The following is a 21,609-nucleotide window of genomic DNA, read 5'->3' as shown; positions in this document are numbered from 1 at the left end:
CCTCGGAGAAATCCCAATCAGAGGAGCGTCGGAGCTATCCCAATCGGAGGATCCTCGGAGCTATCCCAATCAGAGGAGCCTCGGGGGCTATCCCAATCAGAGGAGCCTAGTAGCCATCCCAATCAGAGGAGCCTCGTAGCTATCCCAATCAGAGGAGCCTCGTAGCTATCCCAATCAGAGGAGCCTCGTAGCTATCCCAATCAGAGGAGCCTCGTAGCTATCCCAATCAGAGGAGCCTCGAGCTATCCCAATCAGAGGAGCCTCGGAGCTATCCCAATCAGAGGAGCCTCGTAGCTATCCCAATCAGAGGAGCCTCAGTGCTATCCCAATCAGAGGAGCCTCGTAGCTATCCCAATCAGAGGAGCCTCGTAGCTATCCCAATCAGAGGAGCCTCGTAGCTATCCCAATCAGAGGAGCCTCGTAGCTATCCCAATCAGAGGAGCCTCAATGCTATCCCAATCAGAGGAGCCTCAATGCTATCCCAATCAGAGGAGCCTCAATGCTATCCCAATCAGAAGAGCCTCAATGCTATCCCAATCAGAAGAGCCTCAATGCTATCCCAATCAGAAGAGCCTCAATGCTATCCCAATCAGAGGAGCCTCAATGCTATCCCAATCAGAAGAGCCTCAATGCTATCCCAATCAGAAGAGACTCAATGCTATCCCAATCAGAAGAGCCTCAATGCTATCCCAATCAGAAGAGCCTCAATGCTATCCCAATCAGAAGAGACTCAATGCTATCCCAATCAGAAGAGCCTCAATGCTATCCCAATCAGAGGAGCCTCAATGCTATCCCAATCAGAGGAGCCTCGGTGCTATCCATATCAGAGGCCGGACAACCCCATGATGCATCATGGCAGTGACTACACAACTCCCAAGATGCATCATGGCAGTGACTACACAACTCCCAAGATGCATCATGGCAGTGACTACACAACCCTCATGATGCATCATGGCAGTGACTACACAACTCCCAAGATGCATCATGGCAGTGACTACACAACCCTCATGATGCATCATGGCAGTGACTACACAACTACCAAGATGCATCATGGCAGTGACTACACAACCCTCATGATGCATCATGGCAGTGACTACACAACCCTCATGATGCATCATGGCAGTGACTACACAACTCCCAAGATGCATCATGGCAGTGACTACACAACCCCCTTGATGCATCATGGCAGTAACTACACAACTCCCAAGATGCATCATGGCAGTGACTACACAACCTCCATGATGCATCATGGCAGTGACTACACAACCCCCATGATGCATCATGGCAGTGACTACACAACCCCCATGATGCATCATGGCAGTGACTACACAACCCCCATGATGCATCATGGCAGTGACTACACAACCCCCATGATGCATCATGGCAGTGACTACACAACCCCCATGATGCTTCATGGCAGTGACTACACAACCCCCATGATGCATCATGGCAGTGACTACACAAACCCCGTGATGCATCGTGGCAGTGACTACACAACTCCCAAGATGCATCATGGCAGCAGTCAAGTGAACGCAAGAACAAGAGAAAGCTTTGCCGAATATTGATATAATGCTGCATTCAAGCAGTGGAAGATGTGTGTCTGTATTACCCTTGCTCTATTTCCCCCATACCTTGAGTTCTGCTGCCTCCACTCTCTGCAGAGAGAGAGAGAGAGAGAGAGGGATGGATGGATGGATAGAGACAGAGAGAGAGGGAGGGATGGAGGGATAGAGACAGAGAGGGAGGGAGGGAGGGAGGGAGGGAGGGAGGGAGGGAGGGAGGGAGGGAGGGAGGGAGGGAGGGAGGGAGGGAGGGAGGGAGGGAGGGAGGGAGGGAGTTGATGGATAAATAGATAGATGGATGGAAGGACAGAGAGAGAGAGAGAGAGAGAGAGAGAGAGAGAGAGAGAGGGATGGATGGATGGATGGATAGAGACAGAGAGAGAGGGAGGGAGGGAGGGAGGGAGGGAGGGAGGGAGGGAGGGAGGGAGGGAGGGAGGGAGGGAGGGAGGGAGGGAGGGAGGGAGGGAGGGAGGGAGTTGATGGATAAATAAATAGATGGATGGAAGGACAGAGAGAGAGAGAGAGAGAGGGATGGATGGATGGATAGAGACAGAGAGACAGAGAGGGAGGGAGGGATGGATGGATGGATGGAGACAGAGAGACAGAGAGACAGAGAGGGAGGGAGGGAGGGAGGGAGGGAGGGAGGGAGGGAGGGAGGGAGGGAGGGAGGGAGGGAGGGAGAGTTGATGGATAAATAGATAGATGGATGGAAGGACAGAGAGAGAGAGAGAGAGAGAGAGAGAGAGAGAGATGGATGGATGGATGGATAGAGACAGAGAGAGAGGGAGGGAGGGAGGGAGGGAGGGAGGGAGGGAGGGAGGGAGGGAGGGAGGGAGGGAGGGAGGGTTGATGGATAAATAGATAGATGGATGGAAGGACAGAGAGAGAGAGAGAGAGAGAGAGAGAGAGAGAGAGAGAGAGGGAGGGAGGGAGGGAGGGAGGGAGGGAGGGAGGGAGGGAGGGAGGGTTGATGGATAAATAGATAGATGGATGGAAGGACAGAGAGAGAGAGAGCGCAATGGATGGAGGGAGGGATAGAGACAGAGAGATAACCTATAGATGTCGGATGTGTTGTCTTAAGTGGATATCAAACCATAGGATTCCGAATCCTCCTCAAAATCAAAATTCCAACAAAGAAAAACAGGATAGCATTAATCAATACAGTATTGTGGTACAGCATCAGATAACAGACCAGTATTGTGGTACAGCATCAGATAACAGACCAGTATTGTGGTACAGCATCAGATAACAGACCAGTATTGTGGTACAGCATCAGATAACAGACCAGTATTGTGGTACAGCATCAGATAACAGACCAGTATTGTGGTACAGCATCAGATAACAGACCAGTATTGTGGTACAGCATCAGATAACAGACCAGTATTGTGGTACAGCATCAGATAACAGACCAGTATTGTGCTGCACCATCTGTAGATCAGATAACAGACTAGTATTGTGGTACAGCATCAGATAACAGACCAGTATTGTGCTGCACCATCTGTAGATCAGATAACAGACTAGTATTGTGGTACAGCGTCAGATAACAGACCAGTATCGTGGTACAGCGTCAGATAACAGACCAGTATCGTGGTACAGCGTCAGATAACAGACCAGTATCGTGGTACAGCATCAGATAACAGACCAGTATTGTGGTACAGCGTCAGATAACAGACTAGTATTGTGGTACAGCATCAGATAACAGACTAGTATTGTGGTACAGCATCAGATAACAGACTAGTATTGTGGTACAGCATCAGATAACAGACTAGTATTGTGGTACAGCATCAGATAACAGACTAGTATTGTGGTACAGCGTCAGATAACAGACCAGTATTGTGGTACAGCATCAGATAACAGACCAGTATTGTGCTGCACCATCTGTAGATCAGATAACAGACTAGTATTGTGGTACAGCGTCAGATAACAGACCAGTATCGTGGTACAGCGTCAGATAACAGACCAGTATTGTGGTACAGCGTCAGATAACAGACCAGTATCGTGGTACAGCGTCAGATAACAGACCAGTATCGTGGTACAGCATCAGATAACAGACCAGTATTGTGGTACAGCGTCAGATAACAGACCAGTATTGTGGTACAGCATCAGATAATAGACCAGTATTGTGGTACAGCATCAGATAACAGACCAGTATTGTGGTACAGCATCAGATAACAGACCAGTATTGTGGTACAGCATCAGATAATAGACCAGTATTGTGCTGCACCATCTGTAGATCAGATAACAGACTAGTATTGTGGTACAGCATCAGATAACAGACCAGTATTGTGGTACAGCATCAGATAACAGACCAGTATTGTGGTACAGCATCAGATAATAGACCAGTATTGTGCTGCACCATCTGTAGATCAGATAACAGACCAGTATTGTGGTACAGCGTCAGATAACAGACCAGTATCGTGGTACAGCGTCAGATAACAGACCAGTATCGTGGTACAGCATCAGATAACAGACCAGTATTGTGGTACAGCGTCAGATAACAGACCAGTATCGTGGTACAGCGTCAGATAACAGACCAGTATCGTGGTACAGCATCAGATAACAGACCAGTATTGTGGTACAGCGTCAGATAACAGACCAGTATTGTGGTACAGCATCAGATAATAGACCAGTATTGTGGTACAGCATCAGATAACAGACCAGTATTGTGGTACAGCGTCAGATAACAGACTAGTATTGTGGTACAGCATCAGATAACAGACCAGTATTGTGGTACAGCATCATAAAACAGACCAGTATGGTGGTACAGCATCAGAAAACAGACCAGTATTGTGGTACAGCATCAGATAACAGACCAGTATTGTGGTACAGCGTCAGATAACAGACTAGTATTGTGGTACAGCATCAGATAACAGACCAGTATTGTGCTGCACCATCTGTAGATCAGATAACAAACTAGTATTGTGGTACAGCGTCAGATAACAGACCAGTATCGTGGTACAGCATCAGATAACAGACCAGTATTGTGGTACAGCGTCAGATAACAGACTAGTATTGTGGTACAGCATCAGATAACAGACCAGTATTGTGGTACAGCATCATAAAACAGACCAGTATGGTGGTACAGCATCAGAAAACAGACCAGTATTGTGGTACAGCATCAGATAACAGACCAGTATCTTGGTACAGCATCAGAAAACAGACCAGTATTGTGGTACAGCGTATTCTATCGGTGAACAGAAAACAGACCACAGCTTGAGTACAGTGATTGAGTAAAGTGATGTACCAAATAGCACCCTATTCCCTATATAGTGCACTTTCCATAGGGCTCTGGTCAAAAGTAGTGCACTATATAGGGAACAGGGTGCCAATTTGGGATGCCCTCTTTATCTCTCGCATGTAATACTTTCTCTACTTCTCTCCGTGTAATGATACATGACTGTATTAATGTGTGGCAGTGGCTCCTGTATGACCACGTTCAGAACAAGGTACAGCGCCTTCAGAAAGTATTCACACCCCTTGACTTTTTCCCACGTGTTGTTGTGTTACAGCCCGCATGAGCTGTATATGAGCCGGTGCACAACTGAGCAAGAGGACAAATACATTAGATTGTCAAGTTTGCGAAACAGACACCTCACAAGTATTCAACTGGCAGCTTCATTAAATAGTACCCGCAAAACACCCGTATCAACGTCAACAGTGAAGAGGCGACTCCGCGGGGCGCTGGCCTTCTAGGCAGAGTTGCAAAAAGAAAAAGCCATATCTCGGACTGGCCAATAAAAATGAAAGTTTAAGATGGGCAAAAAAAAAACACAGACACTGGACAGAGGAACTCTGGAACACTTTGGATGGTGTACCAATACAACGGTGACTTCAAAACAGTCGCAGAGTTGAATGGCTGTGATAGGAGAAAACTGAGGATGGATCAACAACATTGTAGTTATTTCACAATAGTAACCTTAATTGAAAGAGTGAAAAAATGTGGCAAAGCAATTCACTTTTTGTCTTGAATATAAAGTGTTATGTTTGGGGCAAATCCAATACAACACATTAATGACTACCACTCTCCATATTTTCAAAGCATACTTTTTTTTTTTTTTTAAACCTAGGAAAGTCAGTCAGGAAGAAATTCTTATTTATAATGTTGGCCTGCCCTGGCCAAACCCTAACCTGTACAACACTGGGCCAATTGTGCACAGCCTTATGGGTCTCCCAATCACAGCCGGTTGTGATACAGCCAGTTATCGAACCAAGGTCTGTAGTGAAAGCCTCTATCACTGTGATGCAGTGCCTTAGACTGCTGCGCCAATCGGGAGCACTGGTGGCTGCATCATGTTATCTGTATATTTGTAATCATTAAGGACTGGGGAGTTTTTCAGGATAAAAAAAATAAACAGAATGTAGCTTAAGCACAGGCACAAATCCTCGAGAAAAACCTGGTTCAGTCTTTTTTTTCCACCAAACACTGGGAGACAAATTCAGCTTTCAGTAGGACAATAACCTAAAATACAAGGTCAAATCCACACTGGAGTGCCTTACCAAGAAGACAGTTAATGTTCCTATGTGGCCGAGTTACAGTTTGGACTTAAATCTACCTGAAAATCTATGGCAACACCTACAAATGGTTGTCTAGCAATGATTAAGAACCAATTAGACTGTTGAATCAATTTTGAATTCAGGCTGTAACACAACAACACGTGGAAAAAGGCAAGGGGTGTGAATACTTTCTGAAGGCCACTGTATACCACATTTAGTCATGAACATATTGTAGATTCTGATGATCTGTTTTACAATGGAGCTATAACCTGTGTCTATTCTGACATGTATGGAAGTTAACCCATTAAAGTATCTATGAAATACAGGTGCCATAACCCTTCAGTACACCCCCATGCCGTAACATAGTAAGCATACAAACAATTCAGCCTCTTGTAAAACAAACCTATTCACCTGTAACCTATAGTTTAAACAATATTGCATAAAATCAAAAAAGTAGCACATTTTGTTGTGTTGAACATCACAAGGGTAAATCGCCTATAGTAATATTCGCATGTATCAGATGACCTATTAATTAACTTCTGTAAAAAAAATTATACAATTGCGTAGGCATATTTCATCTACAGTGGGGTCCGAAATTATCAACGCCTTTGATAAAGATGAGCAATAATGACTGTATAAAATTAATAATTCAAATACAGAGCTATATTGTATGCTCAAAGAATGGTGGAAATTATATTATTTCATACTAATGACATTGCTCAGAGAAAGAGATTTTGTTCAACATGTAATACTTTTTCTCTCAAAAAGGTAGTCATAAAATGATTGACACCCCTAAAGATTTGTATAAATAAAGTCGTCAAAAGTTTAGTATTAGGTCCCATATTCCTAGCACTAATTATTGCTATTGTGACTCTACAAACTTATTGTGACTCTACAAACTTATTGTGACTCTACAAACTTATTGTGACTCTACAAACTTATTGTGACTCTACAAACTTATTGTGACTCTACAAACTTATTGGATGCATTTGCAGTTAATTTTTGGTTGTGTTTCAGATTATTTTGTGCCAAAATAGAAATTAATGCTAAATAATATATTATGTCATTTTGAAGTCATTTTTTATTGTAAATAAGAATAGAACGTTTCTAAGCACATTCATCTGGATGCTATTATGATTACAGAGAGACCTAAAATCTTGAGTGAATCGCTAATAATGATGAGTGAGAAAGTTTCAGAGTGTCAAAGATTATACCCCCAAGACATGCTAACCTCCCTTGTTATTGGTAATGGTGAGAGGTTTGCATGTCTTAGGGGGTATGAACTTTTTCACTCTGTAACTTTCTCACTCACTATTATTAGCAATTCACTCAAGATATAGGCCTATCATTATTCACAATTAATTCTGGATTATCCATCATCATGGTAGCATCCACATTACTGTGGAAGTATTTCGAAACAAAGTAGTATAATAAAATAATTTTGTCCCCTACCTTTTTGAGAAAAACAAATATTACTTGTTAAACAAAATATATTTATTTGAGAAATTGTACTAGTATGAAAAAATATAATTTCCCTTTTTTTTTGGAGCATATAATATTGCTCAGAATTTGAATAATTTATTTTAAAAAGTCATTATTGCTAATCTTTATCAACGTTGTCTCTAATTTTTATAACACTGTCTTGCACATAGCTTTCTCTAGACTTCTTTCAATTATGAGTATTATACTTGTATTTGTTATTAGACTTGTATTTGTTATTCTTGATCACAAAACAAAAATGACTTCACCAATTTGTTACTGTTCGTTTTTGCTGGAAATTGTGGACACCGCTCACCGCACACACATTCTTTCACACAGATCACCCTCGCTTAGGAGGCGCCTCTCTCCGTCCGTTCCCGTGCTAGTCCAATGGAACAAAGACCAGCCTTATCAATGTATGCTTTCCTACTAGCCAATGGCGCGACTCCTCATAGCTCACATGACAGATTCCTCTCGAGTCTCTCCACACAGCGTTCAATCGAGGGATTCTAGCGTCACTGAAGAACCGAGTCCGGCGCGGCAGGACGTCAACGACAGCGCAACAATTATTAGGTATGAAGACAAGTTTTCAAGGGACCAGACACATTTTCGAATGGACTGACTGTTGGCAGCGGAAATTCTTGAGCCGTACGATACTATGAGTCATCTTCAGTCATCATCTTCTAAAATGAACCGTACGTAGTGTTTTTATTACTTCACTCAGATTTATTTTTTGATGATGCGCGCCTATCAATGGTGACTCATTGCATGTCTTGTTTAAAAAAAGTTGAGCCATTTCTGGTTTTTGCTATTCACACCTTGCACCCCACGTCCTGTGTTTGCACGTTGAGAGAACCATTTTGTCATTTCTAAAATACATATATTTTATTTATAAAATGGTATAATTCATCCGTATACTTTGAGGTTCACGCCTATAGGCGTACCCTACCTCACCCGTGGTTTTGGTTATAAACAGTCCGTAAAAGGTAGCCTAAGTGCTCTGTTTTTGACAAGATATATGTTAGGGCATGACAGCTTGAATAAAGGCCCGCCAAACACGCTGACCCTAAAAGTCAGTACAGGGCTGTCCAACCGGTCGACATGGCTGAGTGAGGGCAATTAACCCAAGTTTCCAACAAGAGGACATGGAGCACCTGAGGGGAAAAGCCCAGCAACAGGGATGAGAGAAAGGGTGTATCATTCTCCAATTTCATTCTCCATTTCCATGCCAAATATTCTGACAAAACTACCCTTAAATGTTGATATCTTTAAGCTCAGTTATAAGAAGACTGAAGTCAGCAGTATTGGCTAGCCTACAAGAAAGAGTGTTCTCTCTGTCTCACTACCAAACGTGCTTTTGCTTGAGAGGGATCACATTCCAATCAAATTGAAAAGACAGGCTATATGAGGTTATGTTAACCCTATGTTTGATTTCAACACAGAATGGAGGAAAAAAAATTATATATTTTGAGTCTCATTAAAAATGCTTTGAAATCGAGAAATTTAAGGATCTTAGAAAAGAACAGGAAATTAGATGTTTTGTAAAGCTTCAGATGGTTTTTAACTAGATCTATAAAATGTATTTGTCCCATTTCCCCGGGGGAAAAGAAAGGGGGTGAATGAGAGAAAAACAACCCAACACAGAAAGTCACTCCAGTGGAAGATGCCTAATCAAATGTTTATAACCTCATTGTTTCCCTCCCTGCTTGCAGCTGGTAGGCTCCTTCTTCTTTGTCTGGTTCTTCTGTTATGTACACCTCACCCAACTGCCGCCAACTGCCGTCTCGAGACACCTGAAAGATAATGTTCCAGTCAGTCTGGAGAACAGCCAGTTGTTTTATATGTCGTCCCCCCCCCCCCTACTGCTGCCCCTGTCTGCCTGCCTATCTTTTTGCTTGTCTGTTTCCCTGTTTGCCTGCCTGTCTGTCTGTTTGCCTGTCTGCCTCCTTCCTCCATCCACAATCAAGGAGCCAGCACGCTATGCTTGTGGGTGGCCAGTTCCGCTGTCGTTGTATATGGCAGGGGATGGAGACACACACACACACACACATATACACACACACACACACAGAGAAAGAGAGAGGAGTAAGGAAACATGAAAGACAACACTGTTACTGTTGAGAGAGAGCGCGCGCGTGTGTGTGTGTGTGTGTGTGTGTGTGTGTGTTTTCTACCATTCTATTTTAGCAAGGCTGTGAAACATAGTTAAACAGCACCTAGGTTTTTTTTTTTAATGCAAACGGAGTTGAGGGCTTATTCACACACAGTATGGCAGATTCTTTTTTGAAAGCTTTTTTTTTTTTAACTGACTTGGATCATTAGCCTGCACATTCTGTCTCATTCTACGGCATAAAGGCATTATTTACCTTTTGCACCTCATGCTCTTGCATGCGTAAATGGATCGTGTTGTTTTAATTGGAACCTGTTTCAGTACTACATTGGTGGTTATACTCAGGCCTTTGAAGACGGTGTCACGTTCTGAATGATTTGGCCACACTCACTGCTATAAGCGAATGTCTATCACCTGGGGCTGAACGCTAGGGCATGGAGGGTTCTAATGAGTAAACAAAAGGCTGACTTACCAAGCTCTCATTAGGACTTGCGAGTTCATGAAAACCCTTCAATGGAAAAATTGTCTTTGGATGAAAGGAGCTTTTGTGAAGCCTAAAATATGGACTTTTTCCCACAACTTCAATTTAGCCTGCTTTAATCTCATAACGACAAGCCTATATCTGTTATAGGAGAAAAACAAAAATCCCTCTTGTGGTCACAAGTCTTTCTTCTTGGAATGCCTTCGTTGATCTGTCGTCTGAGGAATGCTGAATGATAGGCTAGCTTTATGGAAAATGGCTGATTTTGAGTGGTCTGTGTGTGACACTCACAAAATGGCTGATTTGAGTGGTCTGTGTGTGACACTCACAAAATGGCTGATTTGAGTGGTCTGTGTATAACACTCACAAAATGGCATGATTTGAGTGGTCTGCGTATGACACTCACAAAATGGCATGATTTGAGTGGTCTGCGTATGACACTCACAAAATGGCATGATTTGAGTGGTCTGCGTATGACACTCACAAAATGGCATGATTTGAGTGGTCTGCGTATGACACTCACAAAATGGCTGATTTGAGTGGTCTGTGTATAACACTCACAAAATGGCATGATTTGAGTGGTCTGCGTATGACACTCACAAAATGGCTGATTTGAGTGGTCTGCGTATGACACTCACAAAATGGCTGATTTGAGTGGTCTGTGTGTGACACTCACAAAATGGCTGATTTGAGTGGTCTGTGTATGACACTCACAAAATGGCATGATTTGAGTGGTCTGCGTATGACACTCACAAAATGGCATGATTTGAGTGGTCTGCGTATGACACTCACAAAATGGCATGATTTGAGTGGTCTGCGTATGACACTCACAAAATGGCTGATTTGAGTGGTCTGTGTGTGACACTCACAAAATGGCTGATTTGAGTGGTCTGTGTGTGACACTCACAAAATGGCTGATTTGAGTGGTCTGTGTATGACACTCACAAAATGGCTGATTTGAGTGGTCTGTGTGTGACACTCACAAAATGGCTGATTTGAGTGGTCTGTGTATGACACTCACAAAATGGCTGATTTGAGTGGTCTGTGTATGACACTCACAAAATGGCATGATTTGAGTGGTCTGTGTGTGACACTCACAAAATGGCTGATTTGAGTGGTCTGTGTATGACACTCACAAAATGGCTGATTTGAGTGGTCTGTTTATGACACTCACAAAATGGCTGATTTGAGTGGTCTGTGTGTGACACTCACAAAATGGCTGATTTGAGTGGTCTGTGTGTGACACTCACAAAATGGCTGATTTGAGTGGTCTGTGTGTGACACTCACAAAATGCTCATTCTACAATCAGGTGAAATAAAAATAGACTTACAGCATTCCACGTCATGGAATGGGTGACCACTGTGTATTCTATTTTTGAAACAAGATACAAATCTTACTTTGATCAAATTAAGACTTATATGATTGATTTTACTTTCTTGCAACCAAGCTTTTAAATTCCATATTCAAATCTTTTGCATATGTTTTAAGAGTATGTATAATGTACAGGAAATGGATCTCTCTGTTGAAAGAATAATCCCCAAGCCTACAAAGTAAGAAACATGTGTGATAGGCTATGGAAAATATGAGGGCAGCTGGAAATGAAAACAATCTGTTTTTCTAAGGCCTACTTTGAGTGTCATGGCATTTTAAGGACACTCCTAGATCTGTCCTCGGCTGAGGCATTAAGGACACTCCTAGATCTGACCTCCGCTAAATCCCAAATAGAACCCTAGCCCCTATACCAGTGGTCACCAACCTTTTCTAAGTCAAGATCTGGGTGACCCAGAATATTTGCAATTGCCCCCCCCCCCCCCCCTCCTCTTTTTTACACTGCTGATACTCTCTGTTTATTATCAATGCATAGTCACTTTAACTCTACCTACATGTACATATTACCTCAATTACCTCGACTAACCGGTGCCCACGCACATTGACTCTGTACCGGTACCCCCCTGTATATAGCCTCCACATTGACTCTGTACTGGTACCCCCTGTATATAGCCTCCACATTGATTCTGTACCGGTACCCCCTGTATATAGCCTCCACATTGACTCAGTACCAATACCCCCTGTATATAGCCTCCACGTTGACTCAGTACCAATACCCCCTGTATATAGCCTCCACATTGACTCTGTACCGGTACCCCCTGTATATAGCCTCCACATTGACTCTGTACCGGTACCCCCTGTATATGTCCTCCACATTGACTCTGTACCGGTATACCCTGTATATGTCCTCCACATTGACTCTGTACCGGTACCCCCTGTATATAGCCTCCACATTGACTCTGTACCGGTACCCCCTGTATATAGCCTCCACATTGACTGTACCAGTACCCCCTGTATATAGCCTCCACATTGACTCTGTACCGGTACCCCCTGTATATAGCCTCCACATTGACTCTGTACCGTAATACCCTGTATATAGCCTCCACATTGACTCTGTACCGGTACCCCCTGTATATAGCCTCCACATTGACTCTGTACCGGTACCCCCTGTATATAGCCTCCACGTTGACTCTGTACCGTAATACCCTGTATATAGCCTCCACATTGACTCTGTACCGGTACCCCCTGTATATAGCCTCCACATTGACTCTGTACCGGTACTCCCTGTATATAGCATCGCTACTGTTATTTTACTGCTGCTCTTTAATTATTTGTAATTTTTTTTATTTTCTATTTTTTTACTTAACCAACAATGCAGTTTTAAGAAAAAAAAATGTTAAGGGCTTGTAAGTAAGTATTTCACTGAAGGTAAATAAATACCTGTTGTATTCAGCACACGTGACAAATAAAACATTTGATTTGATAGCCTAGGGGTTAGCGTTGGGCCAGAAGATAGGGCAGCAGATAGCCTAAGGGTTAGCGTTGGGCCAGAAGATAGGGCAGCAGATAGCTTAGCGGTTAGCGTTGGGCCAGAAGATAGGGCAGCAGATAGCTTAGCGGTTAGCGTTGGGCCAGAAGATAGGGCAGCAGATAGCCTAGGGGTTAGCGTTGGGCCAGAAGATAGGGCAGCAGATAGCTTAGCGGTAAGCGTTGGCCCAGAAGATAGGGCAGCAGATAGCCTAGGGGTTAGCGTTGGGCCAGAAGATAGGGCAGCAGATAGCCAAGGGGTTAGCGTTGGGCCAGAAGATAGGGCTGCAGATAGCCTAGCGGTTAGCGTTGGGCCAGTAGATAGGGCAGCAGATAGCCTAGCGGTTAGCGTTGGGCCAGTAGATAGGGCAGCAGATAGCCTAGCGGTTAGCGTTGGGCCAGAAGATAGGGCAGCAGATAGCCTAGCGGTTAGCGTTGGGCCAGAAGATAGGGCAGCAGATAGCCTAGCGGTTAGCGTTGGGCCAGAAGATAGGGCAGCAGTTAGCCTAGCGGTTAGCGTTGGGCCAGAAGATAGGGCAGCAGATAGCTTAGCGTTGGGCCAGTAACCAAAATAGAGTTTGAATCCCGAGCCGACTAGATCAAAATAATAATACATCTGTCGATCTGCCCTTGAGCAAGACACTTAACCCTAATTGTTCCAGGGTCGCTGTTGATAATGGCTGATCCCTGGCTGTGACCCCACTCTCCGAGGGTGTCTCGGGGGAGTGGGATATACAAAAAACACATTTCTGTTTCACAACACACTGTACAGGTTACACACTTACAGGGTACACACTATTCATCTCATTTTTGCCCTATTAGTTTAGATGTTAAGTAAATCTGAATTATCTTGGTTGAATTTAGCTAAATTGTAATGAGTAGGGATTTTTTGTTTCCTTTGGAAATTGATGTTGCACTGGATTTTTGTTTCCTTTGGAAATTGATGTTGCACTGGATTTTGTGTTGCACCTTACCTTTTCATTCCACATTCATCTTAACACAAAACCACATTGCATTAGGGGTAGGTCGTAAAATAGTAGTAATATTTGCTTATGCGAATCACTGTTTGCCAATGGTTATTGAGAATTATATGAAACGTTTTTATGTATTTTGTATCCAGTCTATAAATCTGTACTGAAATAAATTGTTATCTTTATTGGATGATAATATAACACCCATGCTGCTAAGGTCATTGGACAATCACAAAGCAACAGTTTAAGAATTTTTGATGTCAGATTTACATATGATTGACCGATGTCACGGTCAGGAATGTAGTAATAAAACAATAATTAGATGGGTGCTTATATTTGTCCTAATTCACAGATGTACAAGTGTGTTTATTTATGTGTGAATTGGAAAAATTTTTTTTGGTGCATATCTCGACTCCCCCTGAGACCTTCTCGGAGACCTGGGGTCACTGACTGTAAATGGAGGATTCATTCAATTACCGATGTGCACTTTCCTGGGAAAAGTCTGCGGTCCATGAAGAGGTTAATTGTTTTAGAAAATGTTCTAAGGTGAGGATAATTGATCTGCCGGTCGTTGCGTGTGTTATGGATTACTGCGTTTCTCCAAAAGAAAGAGAAGAAGGAGAGGGGGAAAAAAGGCCCATATTGTGCCACGCCACCGCAGGGATTGTCTGGCCTCCTCGGGAGAGCGAGCAAGTCCCGTTTTAACCCCGTGAGGAGACCCTGACCTTGCATGCTCCTCCCTGCTCCAGGTGCAAGCCCTCTCTCCGCCTGAGCTCACACACACTGGAGAACCTGGGGGGAAACGCTGTGTGAACACACAGATCCTTTTCACATGTCTTTTTCTCCTCTTTGTATCATTGTATTGGCTCGTGGTGAGGGTTCTAAACAGGAAGGTCTTAGTGTCATTGTATTGGCTCGTGGTGAGGGTTCTAAACAGGAAGGTCTTAGTATCATTGTATTGGTGAGGGTTCTAAACAGGAAGGTCTTAGTATCATTGTATTGGTGAGGGTTCTAAACAGGAAGGTCTTTGTATCATTGTATTGGCTCGTGGTGAGGGTTCTAAACAGGAAGGTCTTAGTGTCATTGTATTGGCTCTTGGTGAGGGTTCTAAACAGGAAGGTCTTAGTGTCATTGTATTGGCTTGTGGTGAGGGTTCTAAACAGGAAGGTCTTAGTGTCATTGTATTGGCTCGTGGTGAGGGTTCTAAACAGGAAGGTCTTAGTGTCATTGTATTGGCTCGTGGTGAGGGTTCTAAGCAGGAAGGTCTTAGTGTCATTGTATTGGCTCTTGGTGAGGGTTCTAAACAGAAAGGTCTTAGTGTCATTGTATTGGCTCGTGGTGAGGGTTCTAAACAGGAAGGTCTTTGTATCATTGTATTGGCTCGTGGTGAGGGTTCTAAACAGGAAGGTCTTAGTGTCATTGTATTGGCTCGTGGTGAGGGTTCTAAACAGGAAGGTCTTAGTGTCATTGTATTGGCTCGTGGTGAGGGTTCTAAACAGGAAGGTCTTAGTGTCATTGTATTGGCTCGTGGTGAGGGTTCTAAACAGGAAGGTCTTAGTGTCATTGTATTGGCTCGTGGTGAGGGATCTAAACAGGAAGGTCTTAGTGTCATTGTATTGGCTCGTGGTGAGGGTTCTAAACAGGAAGGTCTTAGTGTCATTGTATTGGCTCGTGGTGAGGGTTCTAAACAGGAAGGTCTTAGTATCATTGTATTGGTGAGGGTTCTAAGCAGGAAGGTCATTGTATTGGCTTGGGGTGAGGGTTCTAAGCAAGAAGGTCATTGTATTGGCTCAGGGTGAGGGTTCTAAACAGGAAGGTCTTAGTATCATTGTATTGGTGAGGGTTCTAAGCAGGAAGGTCATTGTATTGGCTCGGGGTGAGGGTTCTAAGCAGGAAGGTCATTGTATTGGCTCGGGGTGAGGGTTCTAAACAGGAAGGTCTGTCATTGTAATGGCTCGGGTGAGGGTTCTAAGCAGATTTCTCCCGCATTGTCTTCTTTCAGTGGGTTGCCTAAACACCACTCCATAGGCCCCTATATTCAAATAATGAAGAAAAACTCAGATGGTATGACTTGGTGTAATAATCACAAGATCATAAAATAAGAGGCTTGTCATAATTATTCCACCGTTTGATAACGCCAGAGCAAATGAGCCCCTGGCAGTACACTGAGAGTCAGGAAGCAAGTTCAGGGAGTGAATATATTCAATAAATGAACAAAACAACAAATACCGACATCAAATCAAAGTTTATTTGTCACGTGCTCCGAATACAGCAGGTGTTGTTCACCTTACAGTGAAATGCTTACTTACAGGCTCTAACCAATAGTGCAAAAAAAGTATTAGGGGAACAATAGGTAAGTAAAGAAATAAAAAAGACAGTACTGCTATATGCAGTAGGGAGACTATATGCAGTAGGGAGACTATATGCAGTAGGGAGACTACATGCAGTAGGGAGGCTACATGCAGTAGGGAGGCTACATGCAGTAGGGAGGCTACATGCAGTAGGGAGGCTACATGCAGTAGAGAGGCTACATGCAGTAGAGAGGCTACATGCAGTAGAGAGGCTACATGCAGTAGAGAGGCTACATGCAGTAGAGGCTACATGCAGTAGAGAGGCTACATGCAGTAGAGAGGCTACATGCAGTAGGGAGGCTACATGCAGTAGGGAGGCTACATGCAGTAGGGAGGCTACATGCAGTAGGGAGGCTACATGCAGTAGGGAGGCTACATGCAGTAGGGAGGCTACATGCAGTAGGGAGGCTACATGCAGTAGAGAGGCTACATGCAGTAGAGAGGCTACATGCAGTAGAGAGGCTACATGCAGTAGAGAGGCTACATGCAGTAGAGAGGCTACATGCAGTAGAGAGGCTACATGCAGTAGCGAGGCTATTAAAAGCACTAGCGAGGCTATTAAAAGCACTAGCGAGCCCATTAAAAGCAGTGAGGCTACATACAGACACCGGTTTGTAAGGTTGATTGAGGTGGTATGTACATGTAGATATGGTTAAAGTGACTATGCATATATGATAAACAGAGTAGCAGTAGTGTAGCGACATGAAACAGCAACAATGACGACTGGGGAAGAAACCAAAGGGAGGGACATAAAGGGCCGGTAATCAAGGAGGTGATGGAGTCCAGGTCAGTGTCGTTATGCGCATAACATTATGCGCATAACGCTGGTAACAGGTGTGCTCCCTAACGAGCAGCCTGGTGACCTAGAGGCCGGAGAGGGAGCACACGTGACAGTAGTTAACGTTTCCTGATGCTATTAAGGCGCTTTCTTTAAAATAAAAACATTCTCTGGTGGACTGAACCATCTAGAGTACATGGCCCAGTGGTTAAGTGCTGTTAGGTTAATGAACTAAATTACATCTGTTCTCCTGCCATCTGGATGGAGCGGCTAGACAGATGCTCTGCCCTATTTCATATAGATTTGGGAGTTGACAAGGAGGAATGTATAATTTCTACACAGACTGATCTCCATGAGAAATCAATCAGACTTTTGGCCTCGTTAAGGGGAAGTTTTTTGATAAATGAACTTCATAAACCAACCGTCTTGCGGTTGTCGTTCTACTGCGGTCACAAAAATGTGCAGAGATTTTTCACCATTGTTGCTGGGATTGAACTGGCCAGTCGACGGCATGTGCCATTGATCTTGGTGAAGGCAGCATTTACAGCAAAACCTTTCCAAAGGGAGGGGTCTGCCTTTCCAAAGGGAGGGGTCTGCTTATCCTTGAGCTATCTGAAAACCGAGCCGGTCAATGACATTTATCACAGTGAGAGAAAAGGGATCAGCGTTCAGTCCACTCGTCTGTCCTCCCTCACCTTGGAGCTCATGTTACACACGGATAATTCCCGCCATTCCCAGTGTGTGGAAAAAGATGAGGTGAAGCCTGGTGGTGGTCAGTAAAGGGGAGCGTGGAGCAGAGGGCTGTTGGCAGGGCCAGTATTACTCCCCTTCTGCTGGAATCCGATTACGCAGACGAGGCCTTGGGGCAGCACTATCTGACAGATATCCTTCCGACCGGCACAGAGTATTAGAAGATTGGATCTTGGAGACTGGCAAACCAAATGCTGATAGGCCTACAGAATAAAGCCCCACTGTGTGCATCCTGTCTCTGGTTAGTTATCCCTTCTCCCGTCTCTGGTTAGTTATCCCTTCTCCCGTCTCTGGTTAGTTATCCCTTCTCCCGTCTCTGGTTAGTTATCCCTTCTCCCGTCTCTGGTTAGATTTTCCCCCTCTCCCGTCTCTGGTTAGTTATCCCTTCTCCCGTCTCTGGTTAGTTATCCCTTCTCCCGTCTCTGGTTAGTTATCCCTTCTCCCGTCTCTGGTTAGTTATCCCTTCTCCCGTCTCTGGTTAGATTTCCCCCCTCTCCCGTCTCTGGTTAGATTTCCCCCCTCTCCCGTCTCTGGTTAGATTTCCCCCCTCTCCCGTCTCTGGTTAGATTTCCCCCCTCTCCCGTCTCTGGTTAGATTTTCCCCCTCTCCCGTCTCTGGTTAGATTTTCCCCCTCTCCCGTCTCTGGTTAGATTTTCCCCCTCTCCCGGCTCTGGTTAGATTTTCCCCCTCTCCCGGCTCTGGTTAGATTTTCCCCCTCTCCCGGCTCTGGTTAGATTTTCCCCCTCTCCCGGCTCTGGTTAGATTTTCCACTTCTCCCGGCTCTGGTTAGATTTCCCCCCTCTCCCGGCTCTGGTTAGATTTCCCCCTTCTCCCGTCTCTGGTTAGATTTTCCCCCTCTCCCGGCTCTGGTTAGATTTTCCCCCTCTCCCGGCTCTGGTTAGATTTCCCCCTCTCCCGGCTCTGGTTAGATTTTCCCCTTCTCCCGGCTCTGGTTAGATTTACCCCTCTCCCGGCTCTGGTTAGATTTTCCCCCTCTCCCGGCTCTGGTTAGATTTTCCCCCTCTCCCGGCTCTGGTTAGATTTTCCCCCTCTCCCGGCTCTGGTTAGATTTTCCCCCTCTCCCGGCTCTGGTTAGATTTTCCCCCTCTCCCGGCTCTGGTTAGATTTTCCCCTCTCCCGGCTCTGGTTAGATTTACCCGTCTCTGGTTAGTTATTCCTTCTCCTGTCTGTGGTTAGATAGTTTGGGATTTGACAAGGTGTCAGAGTCTTCGAGTGTTTGTCTCAGATTAGCACCCCGCGGGGGGAGTGGGGGGGAATGGAACAATGCCGCTAGGATCCGAGATGAAAGAAAATTATTTGCACAATTTCCTATGAGACCGGTATTTGTCCTGTCGGGTTGTTCTATCAAAGCTGAACAGCCACTGAGGAACATGATTTAAATTATGGGTAAGCGACAAAGCCGGTTAGTCATTTTTTAGCTGAACGCTTTCCAGGTAAATGATGAACATGGCCACTCGACTTCCTCTCTCTTTTCAAATGACTGTAAATTCTACAGACGTCGCCGGCCTGTCAGCTAAAGCTTATTTTCTTCAAATGGAGCATGTATTGCCTTTTAAGTGATAAAGATGAAACCATTACTGTAGTTGACTGTTGTTCAAATTCAACCTTGAAAGATGGAAGCTGACAGCTGACTTGATCTCCTGCAGCAAAAAGAGACATGATTTCGTCCCTTGTGCCATTAATGTAGTGCTGGGTGATACCTAAACTGGAACCATGTTCAACTTCTCCCTGCCTTGTTCTAAGAAACACAGCAGGGTTTTTGAAAGAAAACGCTACCACACACAGAAGAAAGGAAAGAAGGAATGTGGGAGAAGCGTGGAATGGTGAGGACAAGAGAAGAGTCCGGAAGAGAGGTGAGCTCCACACTTGCTGTTGTCCATCCCAAAAATGTGAAATACATTCTACAGTCGTGGCCAAAAGTTTTAAGAATGACACAAATATTAATTTTCACAAAGTCTGCTGCCTCAGTTTGTATGATGGAAATTTGCATATACTCCAGAATGTTATGAAGAGTGATCAGATTAATTGCAATTAATTGCAAAGTCCCTCTTTGCCATGCAAATGAACTGAATCACACAAAAAACATTTCCACTGCATTTCAGCCCTGCCACAAAAGGACCAGCTGACATCATGTCAGTGATTCTCTCGTTAACACAGGTGTGAGTGTTGAAGAGGACAAGGCTGGAGATCACTCTGTCGTGCTTATTGAGTTTGAATAACAGACTGGAAACTTCGAAAGGGTGGTGCTTGGAATCATTGTTCTTCCTCTGTCAACCACGGTTACAAGAACACGTGCCGTCATCATTATTTTGCACAAAAAGGGCTTTACAGGCAAGGATATTGCTGCCAGTAAAATTGCACCTAAATCAACAATTTATTCGGATCATCAAGAACTTCAAGGAGAGTGGTTCAATTGTTGTGAAGAAGGCTTCAGGACGCCCAAGAAAGTCCAGCAAGCACCAGGACCGTCTCCTAAAGTTGATTCAGCTGCGGGATCGGGGCACCACCAGTACAGAGCTTGCTCGGGAATGTCAGCAGGCAGGTGTGAGTGCATCTGCACACACAGTGAGACGAAGACTTTTAGAGGATGGCCTGGTGTCAAAAAGGGCAGCAAAGAAGCCACTTCTCTCCAGGAAAAACATCAGGGACAGACTGATGTTCTGCAAAAGGTACAGGGATTGGACTGCTGAGGACTGGGGAAAAGTCGTTTTCTCTGATGAATCCCCTTTCCGATTGTTTGGGGCATCCGTAAAAAAGCTTGTCAGGAGAGACAAGGTGAGTGCTACCATCAGTCCTGTGTCATGCCAACAGTAAAGCATCCTGAGACCATTAATGTGTGGGGTTGCTTCTCAGCCAAGGGAGTGGGCTCACTCACAATTTTTCATAAGAACACAGCCATGAATAAAGAATGGTACCAACACATCCTCCAAGAGCAACTTATCCCAACCATCCAGGAACAGTTTGGTGACGGACAATGTCTTTTGCAGCATGATGGAGCACCATAAGGCAAAAGTGATAACTAAGTGGCTCGGGGAACAAAACATCGATATTTTGGGTCCATGGCCAGGAAACTCATCAGTCAGGATGTGGCCCAGATGTTAATTGACAGCATGCTGGGGTGGATTGCAGAGGTCTTGAAAGGGGTCTTGAGGTCTTGAAATATTGACTCTTTGCATCAACTTCATGTAATTGTCAATAAAATACTTTGACACTTATGAAATGCTTGTAATTATACTTCAGTATTCCATAGTAACATCTGACAAAAATATCTAAAGACACTGGAGCAGCAAACTTTGTGGAAATTTATATTTGTGTCGTTCTCAAAACTTTTGGCCACGACTGAACATCACACCCATGGGGGAAGACGTTCTATAGGAGACCTCTTTGAGACATTGTTTTATCACCTGAAATCCAACACATTTTTACTTCACCCCGCCCTCTGTCAAACCCTTACCATTTTGAACGGGATACTGTGGTCACAGAAGAGTTATTTCATCAGCCAATAAGAGGAGCCATTAAGCATAATGAAGTGGGGATCCTCGGTGGGACTTCCGACAGACTCGTGATGAGAAACGTTCATCTGGGCATCTCACCTTACAGGGTCTCCCTCCCTTTTAATTGCAGACGGTATGATGGGATGATACCTCCTTTGGGGTCCATTCTACACAGCTGTATAGTACTTGGCGACGCAGTATAACGGAAACGTGCCTGTCTTTTACGGTAGAGAGATCCGCATTGCCTCTTGTGTGAGTACG

The 21,609-nt window shown here is 44.4% G+C and overlaps 2 long non-coding RNA genes across 3 annotated transcripts in view; one reads left to right on the top strand and one right to left on the bottom strand.

Moving 5' to 3' along the window:
* Positions 1-7,587: 7,587 nt before the first annotated feature.
* LOC149985347 (uncharacterized) lies at positions 7,588-10,365 on the bottom strand. The gene is made up of 2 exons (XR_016496076.1): positions 10,118-10,365; positions 7,588-9,328 (listed from the first exon to the last, which is right to left on the bottom strand). It is a non-coding gene; the product is annotated as an uncharacterized LOC149985347 (long non-coding RNA).
* LOC149985346 (uncharacterized) overlaps positions 7,784-21,609 on the top strand; it is a 44,530-nt gene continuing 30,704 nt past the window's right edge. The window contains exon 1 of one of the 2 annotated variants that reach the window (XR_016496063.1): positions 7,784-8,230. This is a non-coding gene — a long non-coding RNA (uncharacterized LOC149985346). The remainder of the gene's footprint in view (positions 8,231-21,609) is intronic. The other variant, XR_016496061.1, reaches the window with a different exon arrangement.

The sequence above is a fragment of the Oncorhynchus mykiss genome, chromosome 1, assembly GCF_057628025.1.
Source record: "Oncorhynchus mykiss isolate SJ-2025 chromosome 1, ASM5762802v1, whole genome shotgun sequence".
Classification (NCBI taxonomy): domain Eukaryota; kingdom Metazoa; phylum Chordata; class Actinopteri; order Salmoniformes; family Salmonidae; genus Oncorhynchus; species Oncorhynchus mykiss.
Note: the sequence above shows the minus strand (reverse complement) of the source record. Positions and strands in the feature narration are given on the sequence as shown.